Source organism: Canis aureus, chromosome 5 (genome assembly GCF_053574225.1).
Source record: "Canis aureus isolate CA01 chromosome 5, VMU_Caureus_v.1.0, whole genome shotgun sequence".
Classification (NCBI taxonomy): Eukaryota; Metazoa; Chordata; class Mammalia; order Carnivora; family Canidae; genus Canis; species Canis aureus.
The window spans coordinates 33,024,267-33,031,503 of NC_135615.1; the positions used below are offsets into that span (position 1 = coordinate 33,024,267).

The 7,237-nt window shown below is 56.0% G+C and overlaps 1 long non-coding RNA gene across 1 annotated transcript; it reads left to right on the forward strand.

Annotated features, from left to right (window-relative positions):
* The first annotated feature begins 3,641 nt into the window (after positions 1-3,641).
* On the forward strand, positions 3,642-5,917 carry LOC144313922 (uncharacterized). The gene is made up of 2 exons (XR_013379570.1): positions 3,642-3,766; positions 5,575-5,917. It is a non-coding gene; the product is annotated as an uncharacterized LOC144313922 (long non-coding RNA).
* Positions 5,918-7,237: the final 1,320 nt, after the last annotated feature.

The following is a 7,237-nucleotide window of genomic DNA, read 5'->3' on the forward strand; positions in this document are numbered from 1 at the left end:
CTGTCACACCTCCAGGCGGGGCTTCGGGCATCGCAGGAACAATGGCAATCCTGCAAAACCATTTCTCTTTGACGGGAAGCTCAGCATGAATGCAGGTGTGCCGAACACGACTGATTGAGCATCACTTCTTTCTGAAAAAATGAATTAAAGAGGTGCCCAGACCTCACTGCTAGTGGGTCCTCTAGCTGGACTTGTGGAATCATGGGATGCAGAAGAAACCTTCCCTTCCTTCTGCCCCCTCCTTCTCTCTCTCTCTTCTTCTTTATCTTCCTGAACCAAATACCGATTGCACACGAGGTGCCCACATAGTTGCCGAGAAAGCGGCTTTCGCGGAGCTGGGAGCTAGGTAGTTTCCCAGGACACCCTTCTCGACCCGCGAGCGTCTGGCGAGCGTCTGAGGGAGGACCTTGCTCTCAGCCGCCCTATTAGCAGACATCCGAGGCCCAGCAGATGGGGAATTCCAGACGGCCCGGAGAGGAAACGTCTTCCCTTGACCCGATGTCTCCAAGTGTGACTTGTAGGGTGGCTGACTCCGACCTAAGGCGGCAGCCCCACTGGCGATGGTAACATGGGCCTGTTCCGCTCCCGGGGGAGCTGTGCACGTCAGCCCGAGGGCTCACAGACGTGCTGGCTTCTGAGCAGACGAGCACTCGACGGCCTGGCAGCTCAGGCTCCGTGTGCCCCTTGGACCTGCTGACCCCTGCTGCCCGCCGCCCTGCCACTGTGTCCCCGCCCCCGGCGCGCACCTGTGTCCCTCCCTGCTGGCCGCACGGGCCCGATGCTGCCCTCTTCAAGCCACCGCCTCCGTCCGTCTAGTTCCCAGAGCCTGGGCGCGTTCCTCCGAGGACTTTATTAGTGACTCCAATGTGCAGATGCGGAGCTGGGCGGCCGCGCCGGTCGCGGGTTCCAGGGCATCGCACTCTCCCACCTGACGCCGGGCTCCAGACTTTAGTCTTACAGGTGTGTCCGTGATGAGTAGTGGCTCCCGGCAGGACACATCCACAGGCCGGGGGCACAGGTGCAGGATGGCGTGGGGTCCTTTCCGGGCAGGGCCGGGGGCCTGGCGAGCCCTGAGGTGTCCCAGTCGGTGGGGGGCTCTTTTCATTCACTGTCCACTGACCAGCGGTCTACGGATCTGCAGCAATAGAAGTTGACGCAGGACGGTAATGCGCGTGGTGTCTGTCTGTAGCAACGCGTGAGGATTTCCTCCGGTGCAGAGACACGCGACTCCCTTCCCGGGAAAGCACAGGCGTCATATTTATTTGCCTCTAGGACATTTAGCCATTCCGTATCCAGTGGTGAGTTCATTCAGCCTTCTGATTGCACATCTCCGCTCGTCCCCGTTTCTGCTCAACATGTCTTAATATCTTATTGTTTCCTCATTTATTAGTGAGTTAGATGTATTCTTGGGCATGTGTTTATTTTATTTTTGCACGGGGGTCACACTTCTAGTCTTGGAAATGGGATCTTATCGCTCTCCACGCTCAAGGCACCTGCACGGCCGTACATTCTTGGTTTGTCTATTAATCTCTTGAATTCCCGTATGCCTTCACGGCAAGAAGCACGATCTGCCTCCAGAAGCTTCCTCTCCCCCAGCGTTCGGGGGACATCTCTCATGACCTAGAGGCTCTGCATGCACACGTGTGGGCGCACGCCCTAGCAGGTAGGATTCTCCGACTCAGCAGCTGCTTATGGAGCACGCGGGTGCCGTAGCCGTGTTCGTCCGGCCACTTTTGTTCCTTGCACCTGTTCAATTAGAAACACCTTTAAACACAGGCCGGGGAAATTACTGCAGGAGCAGAATCACCCGGGGGGAGAATTAAAGACCTTCCTCCGACAAGCCTACTTCTAATCAGGGCTGGAAGCCAGGAGAGAAAAGTGGGGCAGGACTCTGGGTGACGGATGCTCCGGGATTCGACCTCGCTTCCCTGCAGAACCGTGTGTGTGACCAGCCACGTAGCACATGTCTGTGCGGCTTCATGAACAACTGAGAAAATCGGATGCGCCCAACTGGCCTCCCGGCTCCGCACAGTCTGGCTCCACGGCTCTGACGTGGAGTGGGCACGCGTTTATGCAGGTTGTGGCTTCACCAGCACTCCCGGGCTGTGCTTTCCCACCACCCGTCTGCAGGGCCCCGGGCGGGTACAGGACCCCCAGGTACGAGGCAGGTTTGCCAGTCGCCTCTCGGGCACACAAATCCAGGTTCAAGATGTTGGTTCTCTTGTTTGCTGGTGCTGAGACTCTGAAAACACCCGAAGGGACAGACTGGAAATGCCCACGGCCTTGGGGTGTGAGTAAGACAGACGGCGCCCCTCTGCGCCTCTCAGCAGCCGGGGAGATGCTTCCTCAGCCTTCTCACCTCTGTGTCGTCCCTGCAGCAGCCAGAAGGCAGCACATGGCTTCTTCCAGGCGAATGTGAGCTACATGCTCCGAGCACCCACGGAGGCCCTAAGCATGCAGCGACTGTTTTACGTGATACCTGAGGCTTTGGTCTGGTGTCTCCCCCACGGGGCCTGGGGATCCTCTGCGGGGGTGGGGGTTCTTTAAACTGGGTGTTTGGGCTGCAGATGCTGTGGTTTTGACCCGCGCTGGTGTCTTCACTGCTGTCTGTCCAACAGACAAACCAGCAGGGTCCCGAAAAGGACTTGTTCGTGCTCCCCTTCCTGTTCCTCGTCAAAGGAGAGCAATTTGATGGAGGAGGATGTGAAGACAGAATTCAGTTATTTGTGGTGGTTGCGGTGTCACATTGATAATTTGCTCAATCTTCTTGCAAAGTTGCCTAATTGAGAAGAACTCAGCAGATGCTTCTTTGTCGTGCAGCATTCAGCTGCTTGTCTGTGAGCCCGCCGGAGGCCTCCTGCTTATAGGTCCCCCTCCCACCCTGTGTGCCCCTCGGAGGAGGAGGAGGAGGGGGAAAGGGGAAGAGGAGGAGGGGAAGGAGGAGGAACAGGAGGATGAGGATGAGGCAGAGGAGGAGGATTAGGAGGAGGAGGATGAGTAGGAGGAGGAGGATGATGAGGAGGAGGAGGCAGAGGAGGAGGAGGCGGAGGAGGCGGAGGAGGAGGATGAGGAGGAGGAGGAGGAGAAGGATGAAGAGGAGGAGGATGAGGAGGAGGATGATGAGGATGAGGATGATGAGGAGGAGGATGAGGATGAGGATTAGGAGGAGGAGGAGGAGAAGGAGGCAGCGGAGGAGGAGGATTAGGAGGAGGAGGAGGAGAAAGAGTCTGTGGAGGAGGAGGAGGATGAGGAGCAGGAGGATGAGGAGGATGAGGAGGATGAGGATGAGGAGGATGAGGAAGGTGAGGAGGATGAGGAGGATGATGATGAGGCGGAGGATGAGGAGGCGGAGGAGGTGGCGGATGCGGAGGAGGAGGATGAGGAGGAGGAGGATAAGGAGGAGGCGGAGGAATAGGATTAGGAGGAGGAGGCGGAGGAGAAGGATGAAGATGAGAGGATGATGATGAGGCGGAGGAAGGTGAGGAGGATGAGGAGGAGGAGGCGGAGGATGATGATGAGGAGGAGGAGGAGGCTGCGGAGGCTGCGGAGGCGTCGGGGAGGAGCGGAGCCCCCAGGCGGGCTCGGTCCCCGGGCAGTGCCCGCCGCGCCCACGGGGGGGCGCTCGGCACACGCGCAGCAGGGTCGGCGGCCGCGGTGGGCAGGGCTCCCAGGGCTCGGCTCGGGCTTCCTTGGCGGACCGTTTCCTGGCGGCTCCGGCGATGCGCCTTCCTGCCGACCCTCTGCCCCGCGGCTCCCGTGTCCTTTCGTAAGAAAACCGGCCCCTCTGGAGCGGCCGCGGGCCTCGGGCGGGACGGGCCGCAGCACGCAGGGCTCCAGGGTGACCCGGGCTGCCCACGCTCGGGGTTCGGGGCCGGGGGGTGGGGGGAAGGGAGGGGGCGGGGGTGGGGGCGGGGCCGCCCGGCGGGGACCCCAGCAAGCCCCCTCCCCCCCCCCCCCCCCCCCCCCGCCTCCCCTGCGGGCCCAGGCTTCGCGTGGACTTCCAGGCCCTTCTGTGCTGTGCTGCCGCCCGCTGCGACCTCCGCCCCGCACGCCCCGCACGCCCCGCCAGGGCCTCGGCCCGGAGCCCGCCTCCCACCAGCGCGGTCTGCGGAGCCTCCAGGTGCAGGTGGGGGGTGGGCCGCTGTGAGGTCTGGGCGCACGCACACGCACGCACACACACATTCACACGCGCGCAGGCATGCACACACGCAATCACATGCCTGCAGACACACGCACACACATGCACAGACACATGCACACACGTACACACAGAGACATGAACACACACGTAAGCACAGAGACATGCACACACGCACACACATGCACACACATGCACAGACACGTACACACAGACACACAGACACATGAACACACATAAACACACAGACACATGCACACATGCACACACATGCACACAGACACATGCATACATGCATGCACACGCACACACACATGCACAGACACATGCACACACGTACACACAGAGACATGAGCACAGACACATGCACACACGCACACACATGCACAGATGCACACACATGCACACAGACACATGCATACATGCATGCACACGCACACACACATGCACAGACACATGCACACACGTACACACAGAGACATGAGCACAGACACATGCACACACGCACACACATGCACAGACACGCACACACAGACACACAGACACATGCACACACATAAACACACAGACACATGCACACACATAAACACACAGACACATGCACACACATGCACACCGACACATGCATACATGCTTGCACATGCACAGACACATGTGCACACATACACACAGACAGCACACGCACATACACAGACACCACACACATGCACAGACACATGGACACACAGACACATGCACATAGACACATGCACATGCACAGACACATCCACACACATGCACAGACACATAGACACACAGACACATGCACATAGACACATGCACACGCACAGACACATCCACACACATGCACAGACACACACATGCACAGACACATGCACACACATATTACACACAGACACATGCGCATATACACACATACACAGATACATGCACACACGTACACACATACACACAGATGCACATACACACAAACACATGCACACATGCACATACACATGCACAGACACATGCATGCACGCACGCACATGCACACACATATGCACAGACACGTGTGCACACATACACACAGACAGCATACGCACATACACAGACACATGCACACACACGTGCACAGACATGGACACACAGACACATGCACATAGACACATGCACATGCACATACACACAGACACATGCACACACACATGCACAAACATATTATACACAGACACATGCACATATATACAGACATGCACACACATACACACAGATACATGCACACATGTACACACATGCACACACAGATGCACATACACCTGCGCACACACACGCACACACACGTGTGCACACACACATTTGGGCTTCCTAGGCAATCGGGATGCACAGCTAGTCTTGAGAACCGCTATTCCACGTGCACCCTGACCATCACGCCTACCGCTGACTGTCTTGTTTTATAGGTGTCCTCGTGGTGGTTGCACAGAAACTGCGGAAGTGTTCTGGGTGGTCCCATGCACCCCCCACCCCCGCCTCTGTGTTTGATGTGGGACCCGCTGCTGCAGAGCCAGGGATGCGCTCCTGCTTGTACCCTGTGGGCCGCACTCTTGCCTCTGTTCTTTGCCGTGGACCCCTCTCTTCCTGGGGGCGTTCGAGTTCTCAGATTCCTTGGAGAGGCGCATCCGTGTGTCATTTGTCTTTGGAAGACATTCACTGTGATGAATCTGTGGCTTTATTCCAGATGCAGTCCCATCGTTCTACTGGATGATTTTGTTGTCAAACAAGATAAAATCTCCCCTAAAAACATGCTCTTTCTCCTTCTTCAACTCGACTGGGACACTGTTGGTTGGGTTATTTTCTTCCCACAGCACGCAGTAATGTTCTGGATACTGACAGCCCAGGTAAAGCTGGTAAGAATGTCCCACGTGCTTGTCAAAGAATGCCTCGTTGAGTTCCTTCTGGGAAAGAGGCTTTCTATCCAGAATAGAATAAGGGCTAAAATATAATGGGGAAAAAAAACAGGTTGTGGAAACACTGGCTATGTGTCTGTGATGGTGCTGGCACAGTGGGGTCACCGCCAGGCTGGCCTCCGGGTGGCCTGTGGTCAGGCACTGTCTACACTGCCGATTGGCCTACTTGTCCCAGCCTCATCTGCTGCTGGGTGCCCAGGCCTGTGTCCCCACAGCTCACCGGCTCCCATGTGTTTGGAGGAGGAGGGCGATGTGGGCAGGGGGCAGGGCCGGCATAGGCAGGAAGATCCAGGACCATGCCTATTGGGACAATTAGGGACACGCAGGCCATTCCTTTGAAATTTGGCCAGGTCCTTGGGGAATATAAGATGACGATGTAAATATTGAAGGAACGAGATTTTGCAGGATGGAGGCCATGGGCATTATGCAAACGCTCCTCCTCCATCCATCTCCAAACCCGCATCGTCCCTCCTTGGGAAAGCAGAAGACACTCAGAATTTCTAGGTGAAAAGTGCTGGGATGTTCGATCACTCTAAATCAGAATTTCAAAAAAAATATCTTAAAACTGTTTGGCCGTTATTATTATTTTTTAATAAGATGAGGTCAGAGGCCTGTATTATAAATCAGCATAGAAACAGCTTCCTTCCGTGGCAACCGGGAGGGTTTTCTCTTCCTGGAGTCCCGACACGTTGCGCTGTGTCCACCCACCACCCGCCAACCTGTCCCCCCTGCGCGGTCTCAGAGGCCAGTAGGGGAGCGGGGGCCTGGGGTCACATCTTATCTCCTCACTCCACCTGTGGACCTAACTTTCTAAGGTCAGGAGTAAGGGAGATGATTTCCAGCCAGGTCTCGAGTCTGGAAATGTGGGTACAGAGCTTCCTCTGCGGGCAGGATGTCCCTACATGAGTGATTTCAAGCATTTTGTTTTATTTGTATTTTTTTTCTCCCAGGTATTTACTGTTGGCTAATAGGTTAGAGGCCCTTTCCTTGTCTGTTCATCCTATGAACAACCTCTCAGCAGGTGCCCCCTTTCTTTTTCTTTTTTCTTCTCTTCTTCTTTTTTTCTTTTATTTTTTGCCTTAAAGAGTCCATCAAAACCTTGAAGATTTTTTTTCCCTCTAAATAAGCATGGAGTGAAACAGAATCATTATAATAG